This window comes from Brienomyrus brachyistius, chromosome 6, assembly GCF_023856365.1.
Source record: "Brienomyrus brachyistius isolate T26 chromosome 6, BBRACH_0.4, whole genome shotgun sequence".
In the NCBI taxonomy this organism is placed as follows: domain Eukaryota; kingdom Metazoa; phylum Chordata; class Actinopteri; order Osteoglossiformes; family Mormyridae; genus Brienomyrus; species Brienomyrus brachyistius.
Window position 1 is genome coordinate 7799756 of NC_064538.1, and position 14368 is coordinate 7814123.

Sequence of the window (14368 nt, forward strand, 5' to 3'; positions counted from 1 at the left end):
CCTGCCTTGTGCCCATTGCTTCCGAGATAGGCTCTGGACGCCCCGTGACCCAGTAGGATAAGCGGTTTGGAAAATGGATGGATGGAGGTACCATGTCACTGGTGAAGTGAAGCTATTTCAGCACTCAAGATAAAAAGAGTCAGTCTGTCAGTATCCCACAATGCATCACTGGACCAAACTGGAGCACACAATCTTATACAGCAGTTTAATCCAATAAGCATGGTATGGGTAAACACAGGAGTGAGCCAAAATGATCAAAAACCTGTTCTTCAGCCCTCCTTTGTGAAATCCTTTGGATTTCTGGATGTCTCTCATACAACATATGGTCAGTGATTTTATATATATATATATAATTTTCTTGAAACTTTGCTGTTGCAAAGATAACAGTAATTGGCATTTTTCATTGCACAGGGGCATAAAAATTCCCCTTGATCTGCAGTTTAGAGAAATCATTACAGCTCATTACAGTCTTGTTTTCAATTGTATCATTTTTTTAAGGTGAATTGTTATCCCTTAATAAACTTCAGCCAGCATAATTCTGACAGCCACATTACTTTAACCAGGCAGTCTTGACCACATAAGCCCAGAGGAACATAAATGTGCCATGACAAATATTTTGTACTTACTTTTTAGGTGCTGTTATTGATTTGGAAAGAAAACAGTTGGAAGTTTCATTTGCCACAAGGCGTAGACACGGGTGAGGCAGAGTAATGGTTTCAAGCTGCGAATGCGCGAGCTGTAATGTCACAGCTGCATGCAGCATTTTGTGGCATTATTGTAATTGTTTTATGCACACAGAGAAAAAATAAAAACTACTGTGAACTGATGTCAGAAGTTTGATTGGCTATGCAAAACACCCATCCATTTCTCATAAGCACTTAACAGCTTACGCTTAAACACATGCGATGCCAGCTTACTGCAGGGCACCGACTTTCACACTATGGGAATTTAGAGAATCACCGCTGTGCCTAAGTGCAGCTCTTTGGCTTACTGGAGTATCTAGATAAAACATTAAATGTAGGGATAACATGTAAGCTACACACACACTCACAGACACACACACACACATGTACATACAAAGGTTTGTAGTTATATCCATTTGGGGACTAACTTGTATGGGAAAAGCCCTCATCCCAACATGACGACCTTAACCCCCACCCGGCCTTAAATCTGTGATTTTACTGACAAGATTGCCTGTTTCTATGAACGTGCCATATACTTTACTGGCATCTTATTTACAGAATGGCGGACAGGGTCAATTTAATATGGGCTGTCCGTAAATGTACAAATGGTTGACAACCCTGGGCAGGAATTAAACTTCCAAACCCGGGAGTGAGAGGCCACAGTACAGTCCACTGATCCAAACCTCATGCATGTGTCCATCTCTCCATATCACAGTGTCAGAGATCTAACGCTATATACAGTAAATATAATTCTTACTAAAGATCGCATGGTTTGAGCTTGTTGTTAGCATACAATGGAATTCTAGATTCATGTGGTCAAGAAGCTGACATCCATCTACACTCTGCACAGAATGGAAAAAAAAGTGAGTTAAGAAGCAAACATGTAGCTTGTCGCCAGTCAGTAGATGTTTGGGTGGTCCTCTGTGTAAAGAGAGGCTCTTATCTGTATCTGGGCAGTAATGCTCAGAAGCGCATCCTATGTCGTTGATATCCAGGCTGTGTAAACGACTTGTTCACACTGATTTATACAGTGGAGCTTAGGTTTCCGGGCTGCAGAAATCGCCTTTTCCAGGGGGCTTTGGAAAAAGCCGAGTTCCTCACAAAGGCGAAAACAGGCCCGCAGCAGATGAAGGGGGGTTCAAGGGGGAAACTACACTGACAATCCTGCTGGAAAGAAAAATGCCGTAAATGAAGAAGACGTGCGCTCACCCATGGATGATTGCTTTCTTTCATGCCTGTTTGTCGATATTCTTTTTTTTTTTTGTGAATTCTGCTTTTTTTGTTTGCCATTTGTACTTTCCGAAAAAGTTTTTAAGCCGGCTAATTGAGCAGTGACCGCTAACTAAAGGGGTTAATGATGATTGCAGGTTTGCTGCAGTAAATGGCTAAGGGTGTAGGCAGAGACAAGTTAACGGGGGGGGGGGTCTTTGATGAGGAAAGCTAAAAGTAAATTCGGGAAAATGAAAGTGCGTCTTTCGTGGTGATTCAGCGTGACGAGTGCAAAATGAAGAACTCCCAGGCGTGAGACGGATGCGATTGCAAACTGATGGATTAGAACAGAGGCTGTAACTGCGTTTGTCACTGATAGACTTCCTGAAGCCCCTGGATCTGTCACCTTCCCACTGGGTCTAATGGAGCATTCTGGAATCTGCTTCCTGCCAAGATCGCATAACTAAATCTGCCTCGCCATCCCTCTGCAGTGCTGCCGGTGTGTCACGGGGGAAGCAGCACTGCATCCCCAAAAAACAATGAACAAAAGATGTTTGTTCTGTATGTGTTGTGTGTCTGCTTTGGAGACATGCATTGTTTTTTTATTTTTTTTTAAATCACACAACAGAACAATGGTGCCATTCTCCATGCTTTTGAATGCGATGCTGACACAGAACCGGCATGGGCGTTAAACCCTCGCCGGCCGATGTTTACGGTCCCCATGTATCACCCTTGCTGTGTTTGTGGCTTTTTCAAAACTAAATGCCTGATGGTATCTGATGCCCACTATGTTACATGTTTTATTCATTTGTTTTGTTTGTTTGTTTGTGTGTTGGTTTGTTTGTGTGTTGGTTTGTTTGTGTGTTGGTTTGTTTGTGTGTTAGTTTGTTTGTGTTGGGGAAGGAGAGCCTCAAAGTGAAGGAAAAACGTGCATCTAGATCTAAGGTTGTAAAGAAATATCACATATAAAAGAATGATGCAGCCATATTTGCATTAAAAGAGCGGGCTTTGTGTAACCGAGCCAGATGTAGCAGTGACAGCTGCTTTCATCTTATCCCGTCAGAATCGTCCTTGTGAACGACAGGTCTTAATACCAGTTCACAAGCTGTTATTCAACAAACACGTCAGATGTTTCACGGCATGAAAGGCTGATATCACTCTATTATTTCATTCAAAAACAGGTTTCGACTGGTGTAATTATCATGTACTTACTATAAGTCTGCTGTAATGATATCTAAGTATGGTTATGCTATCATGCACTGCTTTCCGGGAATTATAACAGGCCTGTGACTTGGCATAAAATTGTATGCAAAAATTTCCACGATGGACGTAATAATTTCAACATGTTGAGAAATTGTGAGAATACGAGATAATATTTACTGGATAACGACATTTGAACAAGGATGTAAGACTTGTTACAGCTGTTCCTGTAGGATTTTTCCATGACAGATTATGATTAATTAAAGGTCACCCAGCACAGTTAAGAAATATTCATTTTCTTTTATGGATGTTATTTTTAATCCATATCATTATATATCTAAAATCAGAAACATACATCACTTCTTTACAATTAGTGAAGGGAATTGTAATTGTCACCCTGAATAGGACAAGTGGGCACAGTACAGAGAATGAATGGATGGATGGTTATGGGTTGGCCAGAGTTGGGGTTTAGGTTGGGATTAGGGTTATGCCCATAGAACTCACTGGAGAGTCCTCTGATATGTCTCCTGATTTCGGATTTCTGCCCTGTACCCTTGGGACAGGATTTTTATGACCCAGTGCTGGATAAATGGTTGGCAGGAGGATATATTTGTAATTCTTAAGAATAAGTTGACAATTTCTGATTCTTCCAAAGGTTTCATTTTTTTTCAGCTATGACAAGACCGTAAAAACATTTATGCTGAAAACAACTCTGGCAGATGGTATTGCAATTTGTAAGTGTAGCAGTCTCAGTTTGACGTAAGTTTGAGTGCGTATTACATTCATTGAAAAGTGGATCAAGCTTAACTGGGAAAGAATCGCAGATGTGCACAGTCCCAGTTGTGTGTGCAGCAGATAGTCACTCGCCCGAAGTGGGGTAAGTCAGAGGTAACAGTGACAGTAATCATTCGGGAAACTTAAGTTATTAATATTAGTGTAATGGATGTATTCTTAAAGACATCTAGTCATTCTGAATTTCAGTGCACAGTCAGATAAACTAAAATTCCCTTAATATTAGAAAATGTTGCATGTTTTTGGACAATAACTCTATAAAAAGGTTTCTTTCTCAGCCCAGTGTTATTGTATCAGATATTTTCATATGCACAAATTAATACTGCATGTCCGGAAAAGAAGAACAAATGTGTTTCGATGAAATGGGAGCAGGTGGAATTAGAGGTCGTCTCCATGAGTGTCTTTTGTAGCCAGACTGTTCTGGCCAGGCTTGAGACTGAGAGGAAGTGGCGGATTGAATTACTCGAGTCACATGCCTAACCCTGGGAGTTTCTCAGCTTGAAATCTACCGTGAAGCTGGGATTGACTCTGTTCCAGATCGACACTGGTCAGACACGGGGAGGAACGAGGGGAGAGAATTCTCTCTTTATCACCCGGCTGCCTGAGACAAAGCCAAAAACAACTTCCATCCACTCGCCAGCTTTTGAAAGAAGGACCTGCCAAGACTCTGAGCAACTCTCGTGATTTAATCGTCCGCGGAATCCAGTTGTGCACAAACATTATTCATTCTAAAATGTTGGCTCGCCTTTCCTTCGCCTTTCCATTGATACTTTCTGTACTGATTTGCGTGTTTGGATCCGTGCACATTTAGCATCTGTCACGTTTTATGGCTATTACTAACCTTGTTTCAAATAGTTACACAGAAAAAGGACAAAACTGCTTTTAAAGACTTTACTGAATCGTTGAGTTAAGAAGCATATATTTCCAAGAGGTCTGTATGTCTCCTTCAGCTGGATCTAATATATTCCTAAGGTTATAGATATACCCAGTAAATGTTCCCTAATTAATTTACATTGTGAACTTGCAGCTGGAAACTGTTCTTTGGTTTTAGCTTTACTTTACGTAGAAATATGGTTTTGGGTCTAACTGATGGCAAATTGTGAAAGAAAGGAGAATTTCCACATTTCAGGGTAATGGTATCAAACATGTTTCAGCTGAATAATGGTAAAACAGTTGCTGACTTACACAATATATCAGGATCTCATTTCTTAATAAGAGGTGGTGTTTATGAAAAGTGTGTCTGGAAGTTAGTAGAATATATTGTCATCCATTTACCTTAAATGTTTCATTTTCCTTCTGGTTTAGTTTAAGTGACTGAACATCTGTACAAATTGTGTCCAGTGCTACAGAAAAAAAGGAGGACAGCAAGGGTAGCGACAAAGTTGTTAATTGGTTTGAAATTCAGTCATCAGTGTGACTCTCGACTCTTGTTTGGCCTGAGAGTTATGGGGCTACACTGACATCTTACTGACATGGTACCCCAAACATCTAATGATTTATGTTTACATATACAAAGCAGCTAATAATGTTTTTCAGGCAGTAGCCAATTAGCTAACAGCTCCAAACCATGCAGCTAAAAATAGCTGCTTCTGGCCACAGTGTGGAAAGATAATTGTGTCGTTAGCTCCAGAGGATGGGAGGTTTGCTCCGTGAGAAGTTTAGACTCATTGACAGTGAGAAAATCTGACAGAAAACTTGGCTATATAAAGTCGCCCCATTATTTTTAACATAAATTCCCAGCCAACACACCCCGAAAATAAAAGAATGAGAACCTTTTTTCGGGACACTGCACCAGTGCCCTTGCAGGAACCTGGGTGTCATTGCAGCTCATGTCTGGATGAGTATGAATATAGATCCCGTGTCACTGTGTAGCCTGTGACTGACTGCTAGAGTGTAAAAAGCCTGCTCCTTTATCTCACCTGCAATGAGAGAGACTGGCAGCAGCTGAGGGGACTCTGGACAGCTTCTACGGAGCTGGCCTACAGATTCTGGTTGCCACTTTTTCTGTCAACCCTGCAGAGGAGGTTGGCAGAATCACATGGCCCATTTTGGAACTTTCTGCCCTCCCTGTGCTGTGTCACATGATGGCTTCTTACAGCACTTCCCTCTGGAGGCCTTCTTAACTGTTTCACCCAATTTTCAATTGAAACAGTACCCCAGGCCAGCAGTGGGCACCAACTGAGATGGGTTTTTTTTTTTTGTTGTTTTTTTAACTTTCTTGGAGGGAAGTGATTTTTCACAGGGATCAGCTGAAGCCGTAATATGAAGGAGACTGAGTCTCTGCCAGCTTTTCATACAGGGTAGATGTGTGGGTCAGGAAACCTTTACAAGTATAGCCCTCAATTATCATGTGAAAATACTGCTTTAAAAGACTACTTTTAAAGATGGCTTTCCTACATATGGAAGCTTGGTTAATTTCCTCCAGCATGCTAAGCAATTGTATCTGTAGTACATTTGCAATGTTGGAAATTCATAATCTGTCTCAACACTAGTAAATGATACCTTTCTGCACACCTCACATATATCTCGTCCTAGTCAGTTTCGTGGAAATAGAATTAGTCCAGGCAAGTACACGTGCCCCTTGTTTTACTCTGGTTCAGTAGCGACACGTTGCGTAGTCATCAAACTTTGAATTTCATGTGCTAGCGATGCGTCGTAGAATGTTGTCTACCGATGCTGGGCGATGGCAGCATCCAGTCTCTGTAATGATCACGAGCATAAACATGTCATATGGCGTTTAACAATATATAGTGCAGCATTTGTTTTTATGTCTAACCAAATTATCCCAAGCCTGTTATGTCTACGAAACACCCAAATGTGTCATATCATATTCATATGAAATCTTACGATATTTTCAACTCGTGGTCGATTCATCAGGACGTAACCCGATCGGAAGTAAAGGAACAACACCTGTACAGTTTTATTTCAAATGTCTTTTCTTACATGAGCATAGTGTGATTTCACCCAGCGGCTCCCAAAATTTTGCAGGTAATTTTGTAGTCATCTACGAAGAGCATTTTAAAAACTTAGAATGCACCCATCAGTGGAGTGACAAGCAGCCTGGTAGGGAGGGAGAGACTGGGAGGAGGTCTGACTGTTCCTGGTGCTCCAGACAGCACCCCCCCATGGGAAAAGGGCCACCCTGGCACCATGAGACAGGCTTCTCCACAAGTGAGCAAAGGATAGGCATACAGAGACAAAGACACTTAAGTGGCGAATACCAGCTTTGATTTGTTTTTTTGCACAAGGAGAATGGAGGTCTGGAGGTGAAGTGTACAGAGTGCATGAAAGCGGGAAAAGCTGGCAGATAGGCACAAAAGCAGCATTAAAACAAAAAAAATAACAGTCCTGCAACAGTGACATTCTGGTGAGAATCAGAAGCAGATCAACAGAGACTGTCCCTGAAACAAGACAAATTCAAGTAGGGCTACTTGTGGTGTAGGATGTAATGTCGTTTTTCCATTTAACTTTGAATGCAAAGTATGCTGCTGGTGCAGTGCAACAATTATAACGATAAAAACCTTCTTCTGCTGGCTGAACCGTTTCCCATTTTCTTCTACGGTTGTTATGAACGTGTACAGTGGCCATTTATAATAAGTGAATTTAAACTTAGAACAATAATAAGCAAATTTAAATTTTTAAAATGCTAGTATTCTTGGATTGCAAGCTCATTAGTGCTATGGACCTTGGGAGGGTAGCGCCAGGCATATGTTCAAAAAGCTGCAGTCAGCTTTTATGTCAAGTATTAAGGAAGCTGTGGGCAGCTTATCTTACACTGTTATTAAGACCACGGTGAGGAATTTTTGTTTATGTTAAAACACAACGTGGGCGGGTGTGTCATAGGTCACTGGGTTTGGAGAGCTTTTTGTAGTTCAAACTGAACAAAATGCAAAAGCTATACTACAGACTGGGAATACTGATGGTGAGAGGTTCATTTTTGTTAAGGGGGGCAGGGCCACAATGGTTTTTAGAAACAGACCCCCAAATCAAAACAAACGTTCTTTTTCACAGATGGTTCTTGGTTTCGTTTGAGCTGATGTGAGTTTAGTAGAGCTTTGGAAATGATGAGGATTATTACTTTTTTCCCAATCAAAAACATCGTTTGTGTTTCTGGTGTGAACATTTAAAATTACTTAGATCGTTTCTAAATAAATATAATTGCCATGAAATTTTCAATTATCATTTTTGTTTTCGGTAACTATTCAGTTATCACTGTTTATCTGCTATTAAATCAAATTAGTTTTCAGTGTCAGGCTGGGAATCGGTGTATCAGTCACTGAGTGAAGCATTTTCTCCTGAAATGTTTGCAACGGCACAGATGTTGAAATCATCTCGCCGGCAGCCGCGGTGATGGACTGATTGAGATCTGCGATTTGTAGCCATTAGAACAGCTAGAAATAACTTCTGGTCTCATGGCGTCCTGGCACATGCGTGAAGCACGCTTATCACTCAAAGTCACCCGCCGGAAACGTCGCGGCGGAAAACGCAGCCGGCGGCTGTCTGTGCTGCTGCTATGTCTATCGACTCCGAGGCTGAATAAAATTCAGAATGCGCCGTTTAGGGACAGTGAAGCTGAACGGTTAAACACCCTCCAGAAGGAGATCCAGCCAGAGAAAAGCTAGGAGATAGGAGAGGCTTCTTTGAAATGAGGCGATTGAAGCCGTCTCATCATTAGGAAAACGGGGGGAAACCATCTAATCATAGCAGTTAAAGACATGAGACATGAAACACATTTTCGCCCGATGCGTCTGTGTAGGGGGAAACCTTCTTTGGCCGCTGAAGGTCCCTGGTTCATCATTAGTTTCAGGCCATTGGCAGCAACCTCTGCTGCATTCTTCTCTCTTCTGGAGGCTTTTAATGAGCTTGAGCTGATGGGGAAAGATGTGCTCTGGGGCTGTTTCAAGACGCCAGATTCTGAAAGAGATTGCAACAAAAACAAGGGCAAGATCGCTGCGGAAAAAAGCAAAGACTGATGGAGTATTTCAGCTAAAAAAAAGGAGCCCTAAGATATAAGATTAAATTAAATTTCAACATGTTTAGTCACAAGTTAGATTTAAACAAAACCTCCCCATTTACACATACCCATGAAAAAGACTACATTTCCTGTCTTATTTAGTGTTTGTTTTGCTTCGCTGGGTGTGAGAAGTAAGGTGAAATGAGATTGAAGACTGCAAGAATGTTGGATTTTCTTTGCTTTCTTACCTTAAAAGATGTCCTTTTGTCAGAATAACCTCATGTAAATGGACTGCATTCTGTACTTACTGAGATGTTGCTCTCCTTCTAGTTGTAATTTCTGCTCCTTTTATGTCATTTTCAATAATTGGGTTTGGGGCCACAATTGGCATCAGCTTGGCAGCTGCTAATCATTTTCGGTGTCTGTGATCATTGAAAAACAACAACATTGTTCTTTAGTTACGTACCAAGCAGAGACCGTTTGTATTATAGCGAGTTTTCATATAAATATTTTTTTTTCACAGCAGGAAGCAGAATCTTTAGATCCTAGATGATCAAATTGCAGGAACTCCTCCACTCTGTAGCTTGATTTTTGCTGTCGCACCACTTACATCTTAACCGACGGGGGGGCGGTGGTGGAGGGGGGTTCTGCGACATCGCGTTCCGTTTAGCCTGCCCCTTTTTTACATTTATCCTGATGACAATTTGAGATTTGCCGGACTTCCAACAGCTGCCGGAGATTGCCCTACAAACACATGACATGAGCCTTTGTGAACGGAAGTTACCCACTCGACTAGATCAAGTCTGGTGATGCACCAATACTGGAAGGAGATCTATCTGATGCAACTGGCATGGTCCAGGTACAGCACTGGTTCCCGGTCAATGTGCCCATGGACGTGTTGGGACACGTGATTCCTTCATCAGAGACACCATGTCCTTGGCCAGTACTGCCCGAGTCTCAGAGTTCTGGGATAATCTGCTGTTTTGAAGCCAGGAAATCTGTCAAAGCAGCACTTCACTGTCCTCTTGTGAGTGACTGATGGTGGCGAAGCTGGGTGACGCTCATGTGGACGTATCTGAGCAGGCCGCCCTTGCCCAGCAAGCTGTGTGAGGAAGCGTCTGGATCCCTGTCGCTTCACCACGCAAGCTTTTACAGCTCTCGACGAAGCACCTGTCAAATTTTGAACGGGCAAAATTCCTGGCAGCGGTTGCTCAGTTTTGTCGGATATCCAACCAGCATCAGATGAACCCCCGTCCCCCGCTTTCTGGACATCTGCTTACTCAGTTGGCTTTTCCAGGTATTTCCCATCTGTTTGTATGCAGAGGTGCTGATCTGGCACCGAGCAAGCTGCTTTCTGCTGGCCAGCTTTGCAGTAGGGACCCGCTATCCTTCGGGAATAAACAGCCACGCCCGGTCCTCAATCTGCCAGGCCAACACAGAGGCTGCACTCCCTAGAGAGGTGCCTTGCTTTGAACCGGCACACACGAAAGCCCAGTAACATCTCAGCGACTTCTCCTGCGTTGCGATTCTCCGGTGCCAGGTAACTTGCTCTGGTTGGCAGTGGGGGCTCCTCTTAGGATCTGGCTTTGCATTGATGTTTGCTGACCATCGTTCTGCATCATGTAAGTAGTGCCTCGAAGAAAACAGGCTGGATGGATATAGCCCAATCGATGCTAACTGCTGCCCCTACTTGCCCTCTGATTATTTCTTTTTTCCAACATCCCAAGCTTACAGAATTTAGCCAAGGCCGCCTTTGCACGACCTCACTCTTCTCCCTGCTGGTCTTTCTCCCGAGCACAGTGGGAGGCTCCCAAGGCACTCTAACTAGCAATGCACGAGTGGGCAGAGGCATGAACCAGAAGCGTAAATGGTTCTGACACCTCCCAAAGAGCCACATTCACTGTCTTTACTCTAATTATACATTTAGTGTTTCCTTGTACTCAGATATGAGGGTAGGGGGTTTGATATTGTCCTTGCGGAAACCCTCTGGGACTGCCAATGGAGGGGGGAAAAAGCTTAACAATTCAGCTAGCTGTCTTGGGGGTCCATGAATCAATCAATCATTTAATGGGAAAGAAAGACATTTTCCCCTTTGCTCTCTAAACTTGCTAATGTAAGCGAGGGGATGTGGCTCCTTTTGTATGCTACAATAATGGCTGTGTTCACACTATTCTTCCTTCACGCTTAGAGATGGAGGATTCCTGCTATTGTTAATTCCAGAGGAAGCCACTATAATTTGGCGTAAGTACATGCTGTTCAGAATAGATTCCTTTTAAAATTCTGTCCAACTAAAGCAGTAATTGGAAATGTAATTCACATCTTAACTCCCATTAATTCGTGCTCTTTAAAAAAAAAAAGCCCTCCCCTCTCCCCACCCCGACCAGCCTCCGTAAATGTGCACTTTTTATTTCTGCAAGTCATATTACATTGATTTTAATGATTGGTTATTATAATGTAATTAATCAGATGGCCTAGTCTGGGCTGACGTGCCCCTCTTGCATTCTGATTGTGCATAAACGGAAGCAGATGGTAAATAGGATTAGCAAATCAAAAGGTAGAATACAAAGTGTATAGGCTGGTTTTGCTAGGAGATGTATTCCAAAAATAAAATTCCCAACATACTTTTGTATTTCGAATAAACGTCCTGACCAATCCACAGAAATAGAGACATAATCACTTCTGATTCTTTTATGGTTCTTTTATATTTCTGATGTCGCTGGCAAATGACTGCTGGACACGCTGAACGATGGCGCCCAGAGCCCGAGGTGCCGTTGACCGTGTGAATGAGACGGAAATTAAAGGAAGGCGAGCTTCAAAAAGGAACAAGGCCGGTGATTAAGGCATTGTCCCTGAATCTGTCTATGCCTTTCAGCTGGCGAATGTGAGATTATATGTTAAGACGTTCCTTCGGTTCCCTGCACCGTGATCACGGATCCTCACGTGGCCCCGGTGCCCTTCACATCGATCGCCTTTAATCTGAACGCAATAATTGGTTATTATGCCAGACAAAAGCGCCTCTGAATGTGCACAATTTAGGGGTTTCACACGAGTTCAGCCGTACGGCTGTGGCCGTCTCGCTCCATCTCCTCTCCATTTTGCTGAAGCTATATGATTTTTACTCATTCATTGTTCCTTTTCTCTCGCAATAACATTCAGGAGTGAAAACTTTGAGATGACCACAGCTTAAGCTAGAGCGCTTATTCACCCACTGTGTGCTGGTCTAATCAAATGCAGCGGGACAATGCCAATGCTAATCTTGACAGCAAAACATCACAACGCTTAAATAAATCAGATATACCGACCCTTATTATTACGAGATGCACATCCTGTCCTGAAGATATATTCTTTTAATAAGCATTAAAAGCAGGGATCAATGTGTCACAAAATTCATAGTGACGGTGAATCGGGGATTACGTATAAGCCTTTAAAGTTGACTTAGCAATTGGACGGACGCATGTGCCGTACAACCTTTCCCTCCAGGGAATTACCCTGTTTCCATTTGTTTTCAACGGTCACATGACCAGGGGAAGAGTAGCTGCAAAGATACCATGATGTTGTCTGTGGCTCTCGTGCCGTTTGAAGGGTCCGGGTGGTTCATCGAGAAAACATAAGCAGTATGAAGACCGTTAGTCGCAAGTCATGTGTCGCTTGTATCCATCATGTAAAAACAACCTGTTTTGATTGCTTCAAAACATCTAGCCACCTGAAAGCGGATTCTCTGATTGCTGTTAATCACATCTTACTAGTTCAATTACCCACCGATGCAAACAGAATGTCAAACACATAATCTTTATCTTCCCCTAACAGTATTGTATCAGTTGTCACAAAATGCCTACTCAAACTCACGTTCCACACACACGTTCATGCAGACAAAAGATACATTGAGATGAATGACATCGCCACTTGATAATACGAACAATACCCATGATTAGACGGTTATGAATGTTCTGTTTAACCTCTGTCTGACACATAAGTGTGTGCTGGGACCCCCCCTCAAGAACGTCAGTCACGCACACTTGCTGTTACACTATAATTTGTATATCCCTCCATATTTCAGATCACTTTAGTTCTTTGCTTTATTTTTTTCCTTTACAGACAATGGGCCTAAATCGGCTGCATAGCTAACATTGTCAGTAATGCGTAGGGTTTATAATAAGGTCCCATACAATCCACTAGTCCACTAATAGGCATGTTTTTGTTGCAAAACAGGCCACAAGCCGTGTTAATTCTCTCAGTGACGCATTAATACCAGAGCTTTGATTCCAGTTCAGCCATAGGCTGTTACTGGCAACAAAAAACACGTGTGGCGAGATGATCTGTCCGGCATCTGTCAGGCTTCCCCAAATGACAGGATCTTTATGCAGGCAAACTGCCGCCTTTCCTTTGGCGCCCAGGCATCTGTCACCATGGCTGGAGATGGAGGACTTTGCAGATTGAGGTTTGTCTGCACAGGTAGAGGATCCAACTCCTAGAAAGGTTTCATTTCCCAGGTTTACCTGAAAATGTACCCAAGATGTTTGCAATCATCTGTAGATTTTGGTTACTTTTTAAATATCATGGAATTATTATTTACACAGACGCCTCAGATGCAAATGATGTTGCTATAATTCCCACCTTATGTATCACAAAGGGGTTTGACTGAGACTGAGACTCTTGACAGCCCACAGCTCTGTATGTGTATTTGCCAAGTCAGAGCATCTCCCCTGCCTCCTGACACCGCAGTGCACTAACTTGCGGTGTGTGTGGGCCTCCTACAGCACTGTGGCCCAGAAGATGCCAGTACCATCCACGATTCATAGGCATTAACACGTGCGCCTCAGGAGCTGTTAGCCACACCTCCTGTATGAATATTCAGGAGCCTGGAGCAGAACCAAATAACTGAGTCTCAGGTGGACGAGATGCAATGTCAATGTCAGCGTTTAAAGCCAGTGTTTTTATGCATAAATATTCCAAGGAGGCTCTAAGAACCTCAGAGGCCACCTTTTGGCAGCTTATGTGCGGGAAGCACAAAACAAAGTGTCTTTTATTTAAGGGCCAAGTGCTTCAGAGGGAGAGTTAAAAGGAAGGATAAAGAAAAAGTCTATATTTCACACCTGCCCGCAGTCAGTGAAGGAGTAGACGTGATGTGTCCTCTGTGATGTGGATGTGGGTGTCTTTACACAGTCAAACATCTATACATTTCACTCATAAAGACTCTTTTGGTCAGGACTAATTGCGGCACCAGCATTTCTTCAGCACCTCTACAGACCAGCTCTTCCCCAGTTGCATTTATATTTGCGTGTCAGGTGAGGGCAGTTTTGGTCTGTGTTATTCTGTTCATATATTTTTATAACGAGAAATGTATAACTATTCATCCGTCTTCCAAACACTTATCCTTGGCAGGGTTACAGGGGGCCTGGAGTTGGCAGCACTGGGCAGTGGGCAGGGCTGTATGCTGGATGAGAAGCTAGTCCATCACTTACATATAAATGTTACATACAAGGCCAGCCACAATTCACAGATTTATGAACAGACCTGGTACATTATACTT

The 14368-nt window shown here is 42.7% G+C and overlaps 1 protein-coding gene across 5 annotated transcripts in view; it reads left to right on the top strand.

Annotated features, from left to right (window-relative positions):
• Window positions 1-14368, top strand: part of LOC125745056 (cadherin-4) — a 271723-nt gene that overhangs the window by 184948 nt on the left and 72407 nt on the right. The window contains exon 1 of one of the 5 annotated variants that reach the window (XM_049017479.1): window positions 3878-3969. The exons of the other annotated variants lie outside the window; for them this stretch is intronic. The gene's annotated coding sequence lies outside the window, so the exon portion shown is untranslated. Of the gene's footprint in view, window positions 1-3877; window positions 3970-14368 lie in introns of those variants that run through there. 5 annotated transcript variants of the gene reach the window in all.